Genomic DNA, 20137 nt, shown 5'->3' with positions numbered 1-20137 from the left:
TTCTTACCCTCGCCACATATGTGAGCAGTCTTTTCCACGCATGTGTCACCTGTGCTTCTGGACAGAGATCCAAAATCGTACTGCCATAGGCAAAACAGCCTGCTAAGCAGGTACTACATTTCATGGCAGAACAATGAAGGAAGATCTCTCTATTCCACCTCTCGCCGTCCCTAGGAGCCAGTTCAACAACTGGAATTCCTGTGTGTGGCTTTGTAATGTAGCAACTGCCAGGCTTATGTTAGTGGTTTTGAGGGGTTAATTGGACCTCGGGAATTAGCAGCCTTGTAAGTCAATAACGGCATGTTATAATGAATGCAATATGTCCCTGGGAAACTAATGCTTCTTAACTCAACTAGTATCATGTGGCCAGGAGCAGATCAGTAACTAGGAAAGAATGTTTTAACTAGAGATGGGCATGAGATACAAACTTGACATCCAGATCCCAACATGCACAAAAGCTTAGGTCCAGTGGTTTTAGTTTGTGCCAAATTTAGTTATGATTCTGTTTTTTCTAAATACTGACAGGCTTTAGGGCAGGGTGAGCTTCAGATTTAGCTCCTAATGAACACAATGCGGGGAGCGGCTCGTTGGAGCAGTCAGTGGGATTACTCACAGGAGTAAGAGCCATTGTGAAGGAGGGCTTCACAATCTAGTCGTTAGCTTGTGGGTAATTTGAATCAGCTGTTACAAAGTAGACAGTTGTCCCTTCATGTGCATCCAAGATTCTCTGGTGTGGTTTGCACTGTGGGCATGAGAGAGTTTCTATTTGTTAAAATTTGAATCTCCTTTTTGCATTCCTAGTATAAACAATAGCTTGAGAAATGAACCTACAGTGAGAGCTATTCTGAGGTTAGAGACATGGGGCTGAATTCAAAACCATCCTTAATTTTTCCCAAATTCTTTCTAGAAGATGCAAATAGATCCACAGAAACTGCATCACTGGAATGAGTGTTGGACTGCAATAAAAAAAAAAAATATCATCGCGCCTGGCACAGATGTGCAAATAATGAAGGGACCCTACTGCTACTTGGAGAAGGAAATATAAAATGATTGAATGTACGTGTCAAAGAAGTAGTGGAGAGTTCAGATAAACATTTTGAATTAATACACAAGCCAAAGGGATGAGCCAATGGAGCAGTTTTCTCCAGATTCTTGTAAGAGAAATTCACCTTGATGGATTGCATCAAAAGTAAGTGCCCTTCTGATGTGGTGTTATAAGGTCAGTTTCTGGAGCTGCTAAATGATGCAGGCAAGTGGAGACCCAAGCTGCAGGTGTCTTGTTATTTAGGTTGTAGGACATGTTGCACAGATCATGGTTTGGACCCAGAGATCCTGTTAAAGGTAAAGCATGAATGCAGTGGTTTTAATCCCATTTGTGGTTATAAATGAACAGGTGCTTGGAGTTTTAGGGCTAAATCTTAGGCCCTCCCTTGGCATTTACTCAGGCAGAACATCCTTTTAAATTATTGAGGGTTTTGCCTGGGATGTCAAGGTTCGCACTGACTTGAGCTGTATCTCTGCTGAAGTCAGGTGTGAGTATAGCTGCTGTATGAGATACCACAGTACAGCTGCTTTGGGGAGAATTAAACAGCTTTGTTATAGATGCCATCTTGTTGATCTTGCACTCTCTATGCCTCGTGGCTCTTTCCCATCTTTATTGTTCAAAATCGCCACGGGGACGTACGGTGTGTCCTGTCTATGCATCTCCTTCTCCTCCCCAACCAATATGTGTGCAATGGCTGAAGCTTGTTGTGTCTTGCCAGCTCCCCCGTATGATGGCCCTTGTTAGTAGTCTTTCTTACACCTGGGTAACTCCCACATTCCCTGTTCTTCCCACTGCCAAAGTGGCAGAATATAGGTTAAGTAGCCAGAATGAAAGGCAGCTTCATGGTAGCACTGCAGTGGCAGATGTTGTACAGATATTTTGAAAATTAAAGAGATGACAGCATCTGAAGGAATTCCCCTTCTCCCCTCCACTAGCTGAATGCACAGTTCTGTTAGGTTTGCACTATAGTTTATGATGATCTGCAAGAGTTAAGAGACTGAAACCAAAAGAGCACTCTGGCACTGCAGTTGCATGGCAGTGTAGCTCTTCACACTGCACATGTAATGTGTGGTTCTCTTCTACCCCTGCATCAGCTCTGAGAGCACTACCTTGGCAAGTTTTTTTGGCTTGACCTTTGCCTTTTTGGACTGAATCCTTCTCTCTTTTGGGACATAAGGCCTGAGGCAATCTCTGAACAAAATTCTGGAGAGAAAAGTGGCTATTGACATTCTGAAGTCCTGCTGCCACTCCTGGTAGTCTCAGCTTTGCAGCACTACACTAGCCCACAGTCAGTGCAAGCTGGCTAGCCCTAAAACTGGGCTTCACTGAGTGTAGCTCCTCCAGGAAAAAAGATCAATGAGAAATGTCTGCTTTATTTCCTCAGCTAAGAAGCAGCAGCATTTGTCGCCATGCAGATGGTAGTCACCGTCACCATCAGTGTCGTCTCCATGCTGGCACATTGAAAAAAACACTAGTTTACTTTGCAAAATACAGATGGGTAATGGGATGAAACAAGGAATCATAGGAATTGTGCAGCTTGACTCCGTAACCCAGAATTGCTTTGCCTTGCAGTAGATCTCCCAGTATGCATGTAGTCCAGCAGTAGATATGCCTGACCAAGGTGCTATGTGGTGGTTTTAAAATATGACAGAGCTATAGGGACAGAAGGCAGAAGTACCTAGATTGTCGGGCGGTGTGACTGCAGATTACTTAACTCCTGCACACAAAGCCCACAACACATTTCAAGTGTAGACACGCCTTGCAGCTTGGCCTCTGTAGTCTCTAATCAACACAACTATTGAAAGCAGATGGGAGGCAGCTGTGTATGTAGCTACTAATGAGCACAAAGCAAAATCGCATGCCTCTTTCTGTCTTCTGTTCCTCAGGTTACTGACCACGTACTCTTGTGTTGGGGGACAGGCTGAGATGCAGGCTTACCTTTCAGCATCTGGCCAAAATCACAGCATAAATTAAGGCAGTCCAAAGAGGTACTATTGCAGGGGAAAAAAAGCCTCCCAAATGGTAAGTAGCTGTATTGAAAGTATGCCCTTTATACATATGTAAGGAGTGTGGGGGGTGGCTCTCAAGCACATATAGTCAGATCTTTTGGGGTTGCCACTCTCCACAGATAGTAAGTGGAGAGAGTTTGTAAGGTGATCATTGTCTTGCAGTTGCAGTTCCAGTGTGCTCAGTGTGTAATAATGACACCTTTATGAAAGTCCAGTGGAAAAAAAAAAAGTTGCCTTGCTTCATCTGATTTGTGGAACATACTTTCCAAGATGGATGTAATGGCCGTGCCTGCCAAATGCATCTATGGCACTGAGTTGGTGCAAGTCAGGTAATTGATTAGCAAAGCTAATTAAAACCCCCACACATTCATAAGCAGATTGGGTCAGTGAGCATGCAAATGGTGCTGGGAGCCAGTGTTGGGTGCATATAAATGAACTGCTCGATGAGTAAGATAGGGTGTTGCTTTGCACCTGTTCGAGGAGCGTGTGTGGTGTTGTTTTGCAAGTGCAAATTTTGCATACATTGAAAACGTGCCCCTAGGAGTCTAATTATTGATCTGTTGTTCACATGTAAGACTTTGTCAGTTGGAATCTTACTACTAGTGTTTAAAGAAAAGGGCCCAGCTAAACTGTGTATTTTTTTTTTTTTACTTGAGTCGCTATGCAAACACATCAGTAGAAGACTACTTTACCATTTTATAGGATCTCATTATCTCAAATCTGTTTACCAAAACAACAAAAAAAAAAAGCCTCACTTCCTGAGTCTGATGTAATGTTAATCCTTTTTATATAGAGGAGAATACTGAAGAATAGAGGTTTAGAGTTTTTTTTCATTTAACAAAAATATGGAAGACCTGGGAATCATTTGATAGGAAATACCAGTTTGTCACAACTTCAATTTTTGGAGGGAGCGTAACAGTTCTGACACAACTTTGGACATTGGGTCTGTGTGACCCTGAGCAGGTCTTGCAGCTTGCTTCAGAGTCCCTACCTCTGTCCTGGGGAAAATAATAATTACTGCTGAACAGCTGTGAGGCTGTTCAACACTTTGAATATGGAAAACTCTCTTCAAGTGGTAAGTCTTAGCAAACATTGTAGAAAAAGCCCTTGCTCGTATTTGCTTTTGTCTAGCCACAAACGGGGGGTGGGAGGGGAGGAAGGGGACTGTTTCTGACCATTTTAGACCCTTCTAAACTATTTTTTTTCTAAACAAGGTAATGCCTGCCAATACTCAAGAGTGGGGTGGGGGTCATGTGAGGACCGTTGGTAACAGAAACAGATAGAGCTCTTAGCGCCGGCTATATATTGGCTTTATTCTGATGTGTGGGTTGTGTTGAAGCACAGTACGCCACTGCTACTGACAGAGGGTTTGGAATCGGACAAATGAGCTTTTGCTTTCATTGGTGGGGATCTCATGAAGGTTCAGAGATCTTCCTACTGTTTAGGACAAGTTTCCAGATTATTCTCATAACTGATTCATAGCCAATAAATCTGCCATTAATTGTTGCCTACAGGGCCTCATAATTTGATGAGAGTGCTAGCGGGATGCTTATTAAATGTTTATGAATACTTTAACGTGTGTGACTTTTTTGTGCTATTGAGGGCCTATGTTTTCAAAAGCAGCTAATGATTCAGGCTGTCCCCCTTTGGAGATGCTCAGCTTCAGACCTACTAAAAGGCCCTTGTTTCATACCGGAAATGCTCAGAACTTTCTGAGAGCTTAGACCTCATCAGGGCCTGGGTCTTCCTGCCTTGGCAACTTGGGAACCCCAAAAGTGGAGACACCCCAAACAGAGGCCAAGATCTTCTGAGACTGGGGAAGATACTGTGGTGTGTCTTCAACTAGAGGTCAGCACTGATGTCTCGATCATTGCCATGTGGAGTTGGTGAGACGGACCCGCAGCATCGGTTCTGAGGCCTGAGCTGGCAGCAGCCGCATATGGTGAAATAAAAGCACCAGAGCCTTGGCACAGGCATCAGGCTTGGCTTTCCTTTGCCTCCCACCTGAAGCATTGTGGCATGTGTGTCAAGTGGGTACAAACTGCTACTATCTCAGGAGCATTTAAACACAGGGGACTGTAACTCAGCTGTAGTGCTTGTGCCTGCAGTGATCTTGCACAGAGAGGTGCTGTCTTGTGCAGCTAGGTCACGAATGATTTAGGGTTTTGAGCCCTTGAGAAAGGAACACAGCTCTCAGGGGGTGATGATGAATGGGATAATTAAACTGAATTTAGTGGAGACGAGGAAGGGGAATAAGACTTCTAGGTCATGTTTATGCTCAAAAGTTGAACGGTATGAACGCTGATGTAATTAGGGTTGAACAGTTCTCCTTGCCTGGACACACGTGCTGGTATAGCTTGTTCCCTTACAAGTGCATCCATATTAAGGACTGTACAGTAGAGGTAATTTAGTGGAAAGCTGCAATTTCTGAGATAGTTATGAACAGATACAAGCCTGTCTGTACACCAGGCCTGAAGCACTGGCAGCCAAGGGTGGGAAGCTTTGTCTACTCGTGCTCAGTAGGTACAGGAGACTGCTGCAGACATCGCCTGGAGAGCATTGTCTTCAGCTCAGGCACAGGCTCATGATTTTTGGCCTGAGGATCTCTGGTTCAGCCCCAACAGAGGGGTCATTATAGGGTGTTTGGAACAGAGGGACTCATATAGCCGTGATCCAGGAGGCAAAGGAGAAGGGATGCATGGGGGGCACTGGCATCAGAAACATTTGTTCCTTTAGATTTGTAGATTAATTCTTCTGCTTCCTCCCTTTCTTCTCCCTTGCCGGTTCTTTGCTTTACTTTTTTATAGACTCTGAAATTTGTACCAGATTTTTTTTTTTCTTACTGCTCAGTGAAACTAGCTTTTATTTTGCAAGAAGGAAGAACCCAACTGAAAACCTTGGTACCTCGCCCCTGCTGGGTGAGAGAGTGCCAGCACGGGCTCTTGCTTGCTATAAAAGCAGCCCAGCAGGCATCGGGATCCCCTTTGACATCTCAGTTAAAGCTCTATTCACTAGCAACTCTATTTTGGCTTTCTCGGTGCTGAAGCCATGAAAACTGGCTCCATACCCAGCTGGCTGACTCAGCAAGATCCCATCCGGCCTTTTGCAAAAAAAAATCTGTGAGAGGGTAGGAGGAGGTGGGAGAGTTCAAGCAAATGATTTCTTCTCCTTCAGGAGCCTGCTAATCCTGTAGAGGTTATTCATTCCCCTCCTGAGCCAGGAATCCCCCAGGCCTTTCATTTGCTAGGGAGTTGCTCCTCTCTGAAGTGAGCTCCGCGGCCTCAGATCAAAATGAAAACCAGCCCAACCTCACAAGGGGTTTTCCCCACCCCCACTACACACACATTACCTGAACTCCTGCCCACTGTCTGACTTCTTTTTTCCTCTCTTTTTGTGGGAGGCCTGAAGACTCTTGATCTCTTGAAAGGTTGTGTTGGCCTGTCCAGGACATCTAGATCTTTCAACAACTCCCTGGCCAACAAATGTGGTTGTCCAGCTCCTGTCAGCGTTTCTGTCAATATTTTTTACCAACGGCACAGATTACAGTCTGTGCTTGCAGGGGAAAGCTGCACACAGCCGAAATCTCTCCTACTTGGAAGCTTTTTCCCTAACAGCCTGGGAGTCTCCCAAGCACATTGCTTGATGATATATTTTTGGGCACCTTCAGCATCTTTCTTCACTGGTAAATAGGACGAAGGAGAATGGAATTTCCTTCTTTTGCTTGGTTAAAACCCAGTATTAATCGCAGTTAAAGGCACAGCACTGACTTGAGTTTGGCTTAGATTTTAACGCTTGTAAAATTGCACACCAACAGGACAGTTCTGTGACCTGACTAGTGATTTCTCTTGCAGTTTTTGCAGCTCAGAGCAGTGTCATGTTGACATCCTGTAAGTACAAATTTGGCGCCAGTCAAAAGTGAAAGGGACTCTGACGTCCACTGTTTTAATGGAGGTGATGAAACAAGGGAATAAATGGCAGGTGGCACACTTAAGTCTGTAAGACCTTTGAGGCCTGGACCAGATATTTTAGTTTGTACAGCACCTTGCACTACTACAGATGTGGAACGAGAGACTGAAGAAGATACCTGATGGTGGAAAAATGGACGTTCCAGCAGCCAAGTCCTCACCGCTGGGGGTTGACGAACCATGGCAAAGGTGGCGATGTCTCGACCACCTACGTACCCGAGTCGGATGCTCCAAGGGACTAACGAAGAAGTGGGGCTATACCGTTGGTTCAGCCACCTGTGACTGGCACAGAGCCTCGGACTATGCAACACCTGGTGTAATGCCCACTGCTTGAAGGCACACGTATAATGAAAGACCTTGCAAAGTACAATTGAGCACAGGCATGTGTAATGGTCAAATATGGTGTAAAGAAGCACCTTGCACTGGGGGAGAAGGGTTGTTGGCTATAAATGGGGGTCCTAGATGTTAGCACAGTACCAATAATATAAGAGTAAAACTGATTTTTTTTTATAAGTTCTTCTAGTTTTGATCATCTGAGGGCTTTGGCAAGACTTATGAAAAGTTGCCAGCTCAGACTTTGCCCATGTAACCTGTACTCATTTGAGGAGCACCAACACATGCCAGAAAGGCAAGACTGATCACAGCCAGTGCATCATCTCATAAATCACTGGTGATGAAAGACTTGATTCCTCTCACCTGCAGTTCATATTCAGGCATATCTCTAGTGATTTCAGTTGATTTAGGCCAGTGGCAGGAAGAGATGGAGCACAGGCCCAGGACAGCTTATTGGTCAGCTGAGGAGAAAAAGAAAACCACGCTGTTTGTGGGAATGGGTGTAGAGAATTTTGCAAGCCTGATCTATGGGCTTTTGGTAATATTAGGTAAGGAGATGTATGGACCTCCTTCTCTGCTGCATTGACACCTTGGGGGTCCATTTACAGCTCTCCAAGTGAAGGTAAACCTGTGTCCTAATTCATATTACAGTAAGACTGTGGTACTGGGAAAGATGATCCCTGCTCGCAGCCTTTCCAATCTAAATAGGCAAGATAGATTTTGGGTGGGGAAAAAGGAAGGATGATTAACTCATTTAACAGAGGAGAATGGGCACAGAAGCTGAAGGGACTGGGCCAAGGTCCACAGGGAGTTGGTGTCAGAGCCAGAAATAGACCCTCTGCCCTTGCCAGAGGCTGGTGTCACTGTGTTACCCTTCGGCCTATTTTTGCCCTGCCAGATCAGCACAGCACACTGGCTTTGAACAGCTGGAGAGTCCCATGCCAGATGCCTGATCCTCCCTGTACTTGTACCAGTGTAAATGGGCAGTAACTCCAGAGCAATCCCGGGACTCCCCCAAGTGAAGCTGGTGTAAGTGAGGAGTGAAGCAACCCCCGTGGACCTGCAGTGCACAGTGTCCTGTTTAAGCCAAGGGCTCGGCTGATTTTTCACTTGATCCGTTGTTTATTTTGCTTGCATTCGGGAGCTGAATGGGAATATTTCAGTGCTGTGCGGCGAGAGCCTGGAGCTGGGAGGAACACTGGCGTTTGTATTCTGCTGCAGTGGAAATTGAACTGGACTTGTCGCTCCCAGGCTTTCTTCACACTTGCAGGAGCATTAGCTATGGTCAGCATACAGATTCCCCGCAACTCTGCACCTGGGGATTTGGGCTGAGTTTCCTGCCAGGCTCTCGTTTTTCATCTTCGAAGCTGAACCTATTAATACTTTTGTTGGCAAGTGCAAAAAAAAAAAAAAAAAGCAGGGGAGGGGGAGGCAAGAGAGGAAGGGGGAAAACAGCCCGACGGTTTTAATCCTCTCCTGTAAAAACAGCTGATTCAGATCCTTAATATCTTGATGTGGCAGAAAGAAGTTGGTTGAGCGCATGTGGGCTGAGTTGCACTGTTTGTGCAGGAGAGAGAAGGGGCCACGGGTTCTTGAAACAGGGGAACATCTTGGTGCTCCCTTTCTTGGGAAGGCTTCGTTTGGTTTTGAAGTGATACAGTCGTGATAAAGTGCCAGGTTAACAAGGCAAGAGGCTGCGCTCCTCTGTTTTCCTATCACGCCGATCTCGCCTGCGTGGTGGCATTTTCCTGACATGCCCAGACCGCATGGATCGACCTGGGGCAGAGGAGAGCACCTCCTCCTCAGGGGTGAGGCAGTAATTCAGTCTCCACAGCCCATTCAGCTTTTTGCTTCTGCCAGTAAAGGAGGCCATGTAATGCCAATAGCCCTGGTGGTTTTGGAAGAGTCTTGTTATACCTTAAGCAGTGGATGAAGAGGAAATAACTAGGAAATAATAGGATTAGCTCCAAGCTCCGATCTCCCACGTTGATGCTGATATTAGAGTGGGTGAAGGATGTTCCTTGTTGTTTCAGACTTTCCTGAGCGGGTGAGCATAGCGGTTTTGAATAAAAGTGAACAAGCCCCCTCCAAAAAAGAGTCTTTTCAACAATATGAAATTCAGCCCACCCCAGCAAAGAGAAACGCTTTACCCGCTGTGTAAGTCGCACAGCAGACCTACGCACTGCAGCAGCTTTGTGCTGTTATTCTGCATAGGGCATAATCTTACCCAGCAGTGTGAATAAATAGCACTAGTAAAGTCAATGGGACCTATGAAAAAACACACTGCTGGGTGGGATAAAGCTGCAGGACTCTTTTGAGAAGCAGTGTGTTGCAGTGACTGGGTATTAGCCTCTAGAGCTGGGAAAATAATGGACTCTGGTTCAGTGGCCAAACCAAAAAAACAGGGGGGGGGTCAGTTTGAGCTAAACTCTGGAGAGACTTACAGAAATGGAAAACAAAAAAAAATTCCAGTTGGGATCAACCAAAACCAGTTCTCCTGACCCCAGGCAAAATATTGTAGTTAATTTCTTGGACTTCTTAAATCCTTTCAAATTTAGGTCAGGTCTTAAACAAAAACAGTAATTTCAAAACGAAAAGTCCATAAATATATAGCTGGATATAATGTGTATATGTATATGTGTGTGTGTGTGTGTATTAGTAAATGTAATATTCCTAAAGAAAAAATGGTTCCCTCAGCTGTAGTAGCCTAATTGCACTTCTCCCCCCAACCTGCTGTGCAACCTTGAACAAGTCGTTTGACCTCTTTGTGCCTTGGATTCCTCTTGCCCTTTGCCTGTCAGAGAGCTGTGCTCTTTGGATGGTTGGGCTAGAACCTTTCCCAAGCCACAGATTAACTCGGATTCTTATTTTTAAAGTAAGAATAAAAATACTTTGCATTTGAAAGCCAAGAGCCTCTAAGGGGTTTTGTGAACTTGAATCAAAGCCTTACAGCACCCCTGGAGTAGAACTGTATCCAGTTTGCAGAAAGATGAGCTAGGACATAGAGAAGTTAAGCAGCTAGAGAAGCACTGAGCTGTAGACCCCCCAGTGCTAGGCACAGGTTACAGAGCAAATCGGGGGCAGAGCTGGCATTAATCCTGATTCTTGACTCCCAATCCTTTTAAGACCCCCTAGACTCTGCTTCCTTGTCAGTACGGCACCACCCAGAGCCTGTTGATTTTGGTGAGTTCTGGATCGGACCCTGCAGTTGCCATTCTGTAAAATATCTCGGCATCTGTAATTGGAGACAGAACAGGGTAGAGATTCTTTCACAGGGAGGCAGGAAGGAAATGGATCCCCTTAAAATCAGATCTGCATTATTGCTAATGGCAAAATAATCCACAGTTGGAAATATGCGGGGCTTGGCTAAGAAATGGTTAACGTTTATTCAATTCACCTGTATATTTTTATAAACCTTCAGATAGCAATCGAGAATGCAAGGAGCTGTATATTTAAGGGTCAGAATTTGCCAAAAGTGTACCACAAGTCAAACTTTTAAAAGCAGTTTATTTGTAAAATTGCAGCAAGTCAAACTATCTCCTATTAATGGATGAGTCTCTTTTCAAGTCTTTTTGTCCCACAGTTTTAAACTAATTGGTCTTGGGAAGAGTGAAAAGAAATCCATGAAGAGGGGCTTGTTTTTAATCTAATAACATTTGCCTACAGGCAAAAAATGCTTATAGCTCATCAGGCTACAGTTTAACACCACTTTGTGTGCTGGCTTATAGAAGAGTCTTTGTTGACTTTCTTGTTTAACCTCCCTTTGTTCTGAAGCTGATCAAAAAAAAAATGTTTAACACGTGGGTAGTTTTAAAAGGAGTAGCAATGGTAGGGGAACAGTACTAATTACCAGAGGTTTGGTAATTATGACAGCAGATTTGCAACTGCAACTCTAACAAGGGGATTGCAGACACCTGGCCACCACAGTGGAAGGCACCTTTCCTCGCTGGGGAGATTTGTGTTATGTATATCCCACATCCTAGGCAAAGCTGTCACGCCTCTGACAAAACAAGTCCTGTCCACTCCCACTGTTCTGTCTGCACCCTCGCTCACCAAAGGCCTGGGCACCCCAGTGAAGGCCACATCTCTGTCTAGTTAAGGTGTCCCTCCTGGCATCAGATGCCACTGAACTGTGGGATCTGTGCAAATGTGATCAGGTGCTCCTTTTAAAAATAATCTGCAAGGTTCTCAGACTCCCCCTTCAAGGGGACAGTTGAATTTTCCTGGTATTTTGGCAGTGTTGGGAGAGCAAACACCATGTAAGTTTTACACCTGTGCAAAAATAAATACATCTCTGTGCTCTAAACCCTTTATTCTACATAATTTTAAAAAAAAGCAGGGGCTTTTGGCTATAGCTTAATTTCCTAGCTGCCCCCCACACTTCCTGTGTGACCTTTGAACAAGTTATTTCATCTCTCCCTGCCTGCAGGTCTGCAGAGGTAAAATGCAGTGGTGAAGCCATTCCTGGGACTTCCCACCGTAGTTGCTTTTGAGACCATGGGGCTTGAAAGTGGCCTTTGGGTTTGATTGTGAGGAGCTCGCTACTGGATCTCTGGGTATGGAGCTTGTGGGTGGGTGAGGGCTTGGTGTCACAGTGCACTTATGTGGGTGTAATTTCCATTGGTTTGGTTTGCTAATCTGAGTTACACTGGGATCTGGAGCGGACAGACACACAGCTCTCCCATGATAACTGTACATGGAAAGTGACTCAGTGTCTCACCCATGCCGCTGGAAAGATGTAGTGGAAACGGGGGGGGGGGGTGCTCCTGCCTGCCCCTTTCCCAGCCACTGGCCACAGGGATTGCACTGACTTTAAAATGCCTCATATTCACACTGGACGTTACAGTGAGCTTGCTCTTGCATGTTTCTTTCCCTGGAAGAAGACCACGCTTGTCCCAAGGAAGGTAAAGTTGTGTGACCTTGAGCAGGTTGCTTCCTATTTGGTTGCTTTACCCTTGCCATCTGTTACAGTAACACTGCTGGGGATGTTGTGGGTCTTAATTAGCTTAATGTCAGCAAAGCACCTTGGGATTCCCGTATGAAAGGCTGTACAGAAGTGGACTATTCTAGTCCAGCATGTTTAGGAGAGCATTTTATTACATCTTTGGGTGCAATATTGAGTTGATGGATGCAGATGCAAGTAACTATTCTTAGTACAAATGTAAAATTTTACAAAAGTTAATTGCAAAAAATGATTTAATGTTTTTATTTCTAGTGGCAGGCAGGGAGTTGAGTAGTTTTTATACATCCACTTGTTACTCAAAGGTTCCCGGCATAGAACACTTTTAGAAGCTAATAAAAGAGTCTATATTAAGTCCGAATCTTAAATTAGCCATGGTGGGCCAGGCTTATTACTGATGTAACACCAGCGAAGCTAATGATGCTTTTGGATTGGTGCCACTAGACATCTTGCTGGTAACAACTCTTTCTTGATGGCCACAATGGGTGCATCTACACCACATCCCTAGTATGTCCCCACAGTGTCACATCCTGTTCATCTACTCCTGCTCATATGCCCCAAACCCAGAAATGCACCCATGCCACCGTTCTGCAGGTGTCCCCACATCACCCTCAAGGATGCCAGAGACCGAAGCCTTGAGAATGAGTCCATGTGGATGTCCCCAGAGCAGCTTCACTGGCACATGTGTTTCTAGGTTTGGGGAATGTTAGCTGGAGAGGAGGATGGAGCATGTCCTGGAGTATCCCTGCTTGGGAACCACTGAGATGTGGTGCAGACGTGCCCAGTGATCTGCATCCTCAAGGTCCTTATTCCCTTTTTCATTCCACTTCTATTGTTTATACCCCTTGCTTTCCCTGTCACTATTTGGGCTTGCCATGTATTCTAATACAGTCAAGGCTTATACTAGGTGCTGTTTTGATGTGAAGGTGGTGCCTGCTCCAAAGAACTTAGTCTAAGAGTGGGCAGGGCATTGCAGAGATGGAAACAGCAATTGTCCCCATTTGATAGATAACAAAACTGAAGTTAAGCACATTAGCTTAAGCTATCTTTGCCAGTCAGTGGCAGAGCTGGCTTCAAAATGCATTTCTCTTGACTCCCAGGCCAGTTCCCCAACTGTAGCACTCGTTGCCTTCCAGCTAAGTCACTGAATAAAGAACTAAATAGAAGCAGAGTAATGCTGTAAATATTTGGCCACCAGGGTCCGGTGCAGAGCCTGGTGGGAATTTTTTCTATTGCTCTTTGGGCTTTGGATTAGGTTGCAGGCGCTTAAACAAACGCATGCTAGTGTATTTGCACAAAAATACCTCTTTGAGGGGTTAGCAGGCACAGGTATGAATGACATTTGTTTGGGTTTATTCAAATATCTTGGCACCAGCAAAGCCCTCTGAAATGAATATTTGATAAATAAGAAATAAGAGTGTGCCAGACAACTGTTTAATTTGGCTGCTTATTGTGAAGCGTGGCTACCTGCCAGCTCTGGGCTAGCACAGGTATTGTTCTCTGCACGCAGGCTAGTAAACTCCTTGCTAGCGAAAGAATGCTGCTTAACATGGGCGCTCCAGCCCCAGTAAGCGGTATGAGGTTGGCCTGGGCTGCTGGCACAGATCGTGATGGCATGATGAAACGCAGCTCTGCTCCAGACAGTGGGGCCTTTTGTTAAAGTTGGACTTCTGGTCCCTTTCCACCTTCTGCTAATGTGACACTAATGCAGCAGAAAGAGCATCAGTCTAGTGATGGGAAGGAAGACAGGAGGGCTTTGAGAAGATGGCTTTTCTTTTCCTTGACACCACCCAAAATCCATGGGTGTCATGTGTATGCATGCACCAGGGGCGCTCAGAGGGCTGTATTCTGCCTTGGAAAGGGAGTGATTTGCTTTAAGTTGTGGTGTGGCCAGGCCTCAGGGGATCACTCACATCGGCATGCAGAGGTAGTTTCCCCTGAGCCTGGTAGGTGACAGGTCCTCCATGCAGACGGATGGAGGTGGTTCTCTGGGGTCCGCCTACCAGCAGGCTCTCCAAGCCCTTGAGGCATGCCTCCGTGGTAAACTTGCCCCACCTGGGAGTGGAGCCCTTAAGCATGTGGCGCAGCTGTGGGTGAGCTGACAATGAAAACCTAGGTATGGGATAATTGGCTCAGTGACTCAGCAGTGCTGATTAGCCACTTCTCCCAAAGTGGCTACACTGCTTCCATGTTGGGAGGAAGCCTCCTTTGGTGCAGCTTGTTTGAGAGTGCTTCTGCAACTTGTAGTTGGCTTCCATTACTGATGGACCCTGCTTTCCTGAGCCTCGTCTTTTGTTTTTTCTTCAGGCAGCTCAACCTGCAATGTCAAGCTACTTCCTGGATGCTGCCTCTGGGTCCCTAATCCCCTGCTCTGTGGGACAAAGTAAGGAAAAGGAGCTGATGGAATGTGTCTCCCTTCATGTAGAGCGATGGGATAACGAAGGATAGCTGTAGGTAAGTCCCAGGCAACAAAACACCACACATTCAACTACAACATCCACAAAATAAGAAATAAAAAAACACTCGACTACCATAGATTTGGAGAGTCGATACAGCCCTCTCTGAAATGAATGGGGCAGTGCACACCTCTTAGACCTGCTGTTTCAGGCTCTCTGCAGATTCAGGCATGTATTACAGATGCTTGACATACTGTCTTCATAACTGTAAGGCTGGAAGCATGCTTTAAAAAAAATTTTTTTTTAAAAGGAAGCAAATATGCCACTGAAATTTTAGGCCATAATTCTATAGCTAGGGGTAAATTCTACTCTGAAAAAGTCGAGTATTATTACTTAGTCAGCACATCTAAAGATCTGGTTTATGGCAAAATAATGGCTTTGGACTGGGCAAGGACCTTGTCTCTTAGGCAGTGCTTTGTACCAAACTGCCTCTGTAGCTAGAAACTGGAATAAAGGTAGAAGAGAGTTTGAAATGCTTCTCTTCTGAGTGACGGGTTATTTTTGGTGCTGAGTTATACAGGTGCCTTGCTGTGTTGGGCGCCCCTTGTTTGTGCTTTTTTTTCTTCCCAGTGAAAAATCCACCTATTTTATTTTACCCACATTTTTCCACATTTTTTCCCACAGCCCCGATTTGGATCAGCTACCATGTTTCCAAAGCCACAAGAAAACATCATATTTTTAAATAAAACCTCAGGGTAAATAAAGGGTAACGGTGTTGCATTTATATTTAATGCATTCTGCTTCTATTGACTGTGCTACATGTTTTTAAAAAATCCAGTGTAGTTTTCTGCAGATATAAGATAGAAAAGTGGAGAACATTTTTTAAATGTTCTGAAAACATTCCATCATTCATAGGAATCAAAGACCCATTGAAAACTACAGAACCCCTTACATTCAAGGTTTTAATGAAAACCAAATTTTTCATTCCCTGTGTTTTTCTTTGCAAGGATTTCCAAGGGAATACAACTGAACTAGGGGGCTGATTTAAGGAACTTGGCTAAAGTTTCTCATTGCCCAATAGGGCTTTTACTGTGTTTAAAAAAATGTTTTTAGGATAATATAGCCCTCATATTTTTATACTTGTCAAAGGTCTCCATACTCACCCCTCCCCTTCCATCAGAGCTGAGCTGTTTTTCACTGAAAAATAAATCACCTCTATGAAATGGGGGCCATGGAGATTGCAACATCTGTAGTTATTTCCAATGTTAGGTTTGTTTTTCTGGGGGTGGGGGGTTGGACATAGTGCAGCCCTTTGTAGGTACATGTCCATTCACAAAGAGAGACTGTCTTCTTCCTTAGACTGGTGATTTGGAAAGGAAGGATTCTCCTAGGACTTTGGCCAATATACAAGAGTTGATAACTGATCACTTAGCAACTGCTGTAGTCTGCATACAAGAAGCGAAACTTTGATTTTAGGCCACAAGCACCCCCACCATGGCAGAGGTGGTTGCTCTGAGGGGTGTTTGAGGCTAGTCCTGCCCAAAGCTGGGAGTTGTTCACTTATGTTCGTTTCCAGGGGAGCTCTCATGATGGATGAGAAACGAGTGGTCCTTGGTTCTGTCACCAGAGGGAGACTCGGGGATCAAGATTCATTTCTGTGGTCTGCCATAGATTTCCTACTTGAGCTCAGGCAAGTCATTTACCTTCTCTGTGCCTCTGTTCCCTGCCTTTAACATAAAGATGATGATGATTCCATTCTCCATGGAGAACGATACCTTCCATGATTACTTGTGCCTCTGGTATGTAGCCGTAAGCTCTTGGGTGCGTGGACTGATTTGTTAGGTGTAAATGCAACACCTAGTACAGCTGGGCCCAGAACTCAGTTGGAGCTAACCTGCAGTCCTGCCATGCTGTTACTAACAGCAGTGGATCATAGAAAATGAGGGTTGGAAAGGACCTCAAGAGGTTGCATCTAGTCCAACCCCCTGCTCAAAGCAGGACCAGCCCCAACTATATTGTCCCAGCTAAGGCTTTGTCTAGCTGGGTTTTTAAAACTTCCAAGGATAGAGACTCTGCAACCACTCTGGGTAACCTGTTCCAGTGCTTTACTACCCTCCTGGTGAGTTTTTTTTTTTTTTGTTTTTTTTTTTTTGTTTTTTTCCTTATATCTAACCTCAACTTCCCTTGCTGCAACTTGAGACCATTGCTCCTTGTTAGTCTGTTATAGAGATGACTTTCACCCATGCAATTTGCATCCTGGTTTTAAAGCCCTGTGAAGTTACGGGTATTCCAGCTTTAGGCCCATTCTGACTTCAGACCTGTGCTGGCTGTTGGCAGTGTTTATTAGGTATGCTGAAACGCAGTTAGAGGATGTAACAGTGCAAGCTCAGATACCTGGACGATGAGCCCAAGACAGAAAAAGCTTCATCCTCTTTATTGCTAACCAGTGGTATGAAATAGGAGTGTCCCTACCTGATCAACTAGTTCAATCTTCTCGGTCCCGTGAATAGGGCTAAGCACAAAATGCTTTTCTCATCTTGTGAATATTTTCAAGGTATAAAACATTTTTCCAGCCAGAATTATGTTGAAAATTTTCCTGTCCAACATCTTCAAATCCTTGCACTTCTGAACTTGTACCGGTCTCTAACTATGGAACAGGAGGAGACCTGTCCTGGGAGTTAGATTGGAGCATTTCCCTTAGGGTCTTTCATCCTTCTCTGAAACAACTGGTTCCAGTCACTTCCAGGGCTAAAGGGACCTTGGATTTGGTCCGGTCTGGCAAGTCCCATGGTCCTGAAGTCAGGGGTTATTCCACATGCCAAGTCTGACCCCTTGTCCATCCTCGACCTCCCTGACCCCTGGGCTCCCTCCACATGCTTGGTTCTCTGTGCTGCATGCTTGCCACATTCTGCACATCCCCAGCGCCTTTTACCTGGTGATCTCTAAGCCCCTTCTACAAAAGCTAACGGTCTGAGTCTCACCTGTGCTGGAGGGGCACCATATCTCTGTTGTATAGATGCAAAGGCTGAGGCACAGAGGGGCAAAGAGACTTGCTCGTGGCCACACAGGTTGTTAGCGATGGAGCCAGAAATGAAACCCAGGAATGATGGCTCCTGCTGCCATGTGCTAACCACTAGACCACACATTGTAGACCAAGGGGGAGGGAGGTGTGCATTGAGAATTAGCAACACCGAGCATTGCGGAATGAAAAGACCAAGGACCCCTTAGGTATTAATCTCAGACATGGTTAGTCCTCTCATTAACATTGCCCGTTAGAACAATTCATTCTTTCAGTCTGGCTTAAACACCCAACTTTACTTTACAGCCCATTTCATTTATGGCCAAGAAATGAAATTACTGTATCGGTTTCATTGCGTGCGTCGAAACCTGGGTGTTCCACATTCATAAGAAACCAAATGTCTGCAAAGATAAACAACAATACCTGCCAAGCTGGTGAAGCCCTCGCTGCAGGCTGCAGCCCCCAAGATCCAGCTCCCCAGGCCCCGCACAGCGTCGCTTTTCTGGGGGAACAGCGGAAGATTAAGGTACTTGGGCTTCGGAGGGCGTTCGCACTGAAGCATGGACAAAGCAAAGCTCTGCTCTGGGAGGTCTCTCCAGACCAGGTAAGTCACTCTCTCTCCAGCAAAAATGGTCCCAATTTGAAAATAGTGCTCGGGGGCCCTAGGGCCTTGCAACTTCCTAGAACGGAAAGGAAATTCCCCCACCTAGTAGCCCTGTTCTGAAATGTTCCCTTTGGAGGCAGGCCAGAAACCAAGAGGAATTTGCAGAGGGTCTGGGACGTTGAAATGAAGGGTCAGATTCTGCAGTGCCCACCACAGTGGAGCCGCTGCTGAAATGAGACTAGGATCGGACCCAAAGCCTTTCATTTCACTAGGCTCTACAGCTTACAACGCAGCTGCCACTTCCTGTCGTTTCCTCTTTCCTCGGCCTGGACTCTGAGCTCCGCTTGACAGCTGTATGTCCTGGGGGAAACCCTGATGACTTCCTTGGAGGTCTTATGGATTTACCCCAGCACAGAAGCAAGCACAACACAATGCAGACCTACTCGGGTTAGCTTAAGCCTAGCTGCTTTGGGTATGGATAGCAGAGTGGCCCTGACGACAGGGTAATCTATGCACCTTCCACGCTCTCCTCTTGCTGCCTGCTCTGTCACAGACTTCCTGGGTGACTTGGGAACTCCAGTGTGCCTCGGTCTTCCATCTGCAACAGGAATGCTGTGACCCCTGCGTTCTCCCATGCTTTGTCCATTTGCGGTCAGTTTTTGGGGACCCGGGCTCCCTCCCATTTATGAACCTGTGTAGGGCCTTGCACAATGAGCCCTCTAGCCCTTTGGGTCCTCAATGCACTGCTACTGTTCGTGCAACCTCATTCTGGTAAGGCCGTGGAATGGGATAGCTCCAGGAACCCACTGAGGGAGCAGGAGGTTGGAGCTGGCAATGTTGCAGTGAGACTTGTTTTATTAAATCAAAGGAGGATGTTGAGTCCTAGCATATGGAGGAGAGAATGGCTCCCTCTGCACAGGAGAGGGCTGAATAGTCAGAAGGGGACCCTGACCATCAAATGGGGCACCCAGCTTATCCCAGGCCTGCAGGAATATGTTTTTGCTTCTTCAAACCCCTCATTCCTAGCAACTTCCACAGCTGACCTGGTGGCAGGGATCCTTTCCATAGGGCTCTTGACATTGTCTCAGGCTGCTCATCCTTCTCCTATATTGCTTTGATAGGTAGGTAGTCATCGAGAGAGAGAAAAGGATCTTTTTTCTGAATAAACTGTGATGGTGAGCCGCATCTTAAGGGGCCACCCAAAAGACCAGCTGAACTTTAGCTGGGTCTTTCAAAAGTGGAATGACATTTAACTGGGCTCCAGAAAGCAGGGGGCTTCCTGCTGCAGGCTGAGGGAGGTCTGCTGAGCTGTGCCTGTGCCCTTTGCATGAAGTTTCATAGTTTCATAGTTTTAGGGTCGGAAGGGACCTAATAGATCTTCTAGCCCGACCCCCCCGCCAGGGCGGGAGAACAACAACAGAACCCTAAACAAAAAATGGGACTCAAATGAGTCCAGCCAGGTAGGCATCCAGCCTCTTCTTAAAGACCCCCAGGGTAGGGGCCAGCACCACCTCCCTTGGAAGTTGGTTCCAGCTCCTAGCCGCCCTGACTGTGAAGTAGTTTTTTCGGATGTCCAATCTGTACCTCCTCTCCATCAACTTGTGCCCATTATTCCTTGTTATGCCAGCGGGGGCTAGGGGAAACAGCGTCTCCCCCAAACCCTTCTGGTTCCCCCTAGTGAGTTTATAGACGGTCACCAGGTCCCCCCTCAGCCTTCTCTTGTGGAGGCTGAATAGGTTCAGGTCCCGCAGTCTCTCACTGTAGGGTCTGCCCTGTTGTCCCCGGATCATGCGGGTGGCCCTCCTC

General features: G+C 45.8%; 1 long non-coding RNA gene across 2 annotated transcripts; it reads left to right on the top strand.

The window, feature by feature from the left end:
• Positions 1-918: 918 nt before the first annotated feature.
• Positions 919-16398, top strand: LOC112549550. Of its 2 annotated transcripts, none has more exons than XR_003093001.1 (4): positions 919-1189; positions 2932-3067; positions 14620-14766; positions 16285-16398. It is a non-coding gene; the product is annotated as an uncharacterized LOC112549550 (long non-coding RNA). The 2 variants fall into 2 exon arrangements; XR_003093002.1 differs by lacking the exon at positions 16285-16398 and adding an exon at positions 15393-15475.
• The last annotated feature ends 3739 nt before the right edge of the window (positions 16399-20137 follow it).

The sequence above is a fragment of the Alligator sinensis genome, unplaced genomic scaffold (assembly GCF_000455745.1).
Source record: "Alligator sinensis unplaced genomic scaffold, ASM45574v1 scaffold337_1, whole genome shotgun sequence".
Lineage (NCBI taxonomy): Eukaryota > Metazoa > Chordata > Crocodylia > Alligatoridae > Alligator > Alligator sinensis.
This window is presented reverse-complemented; position numbering and strand designations above follow the sequence as displayed.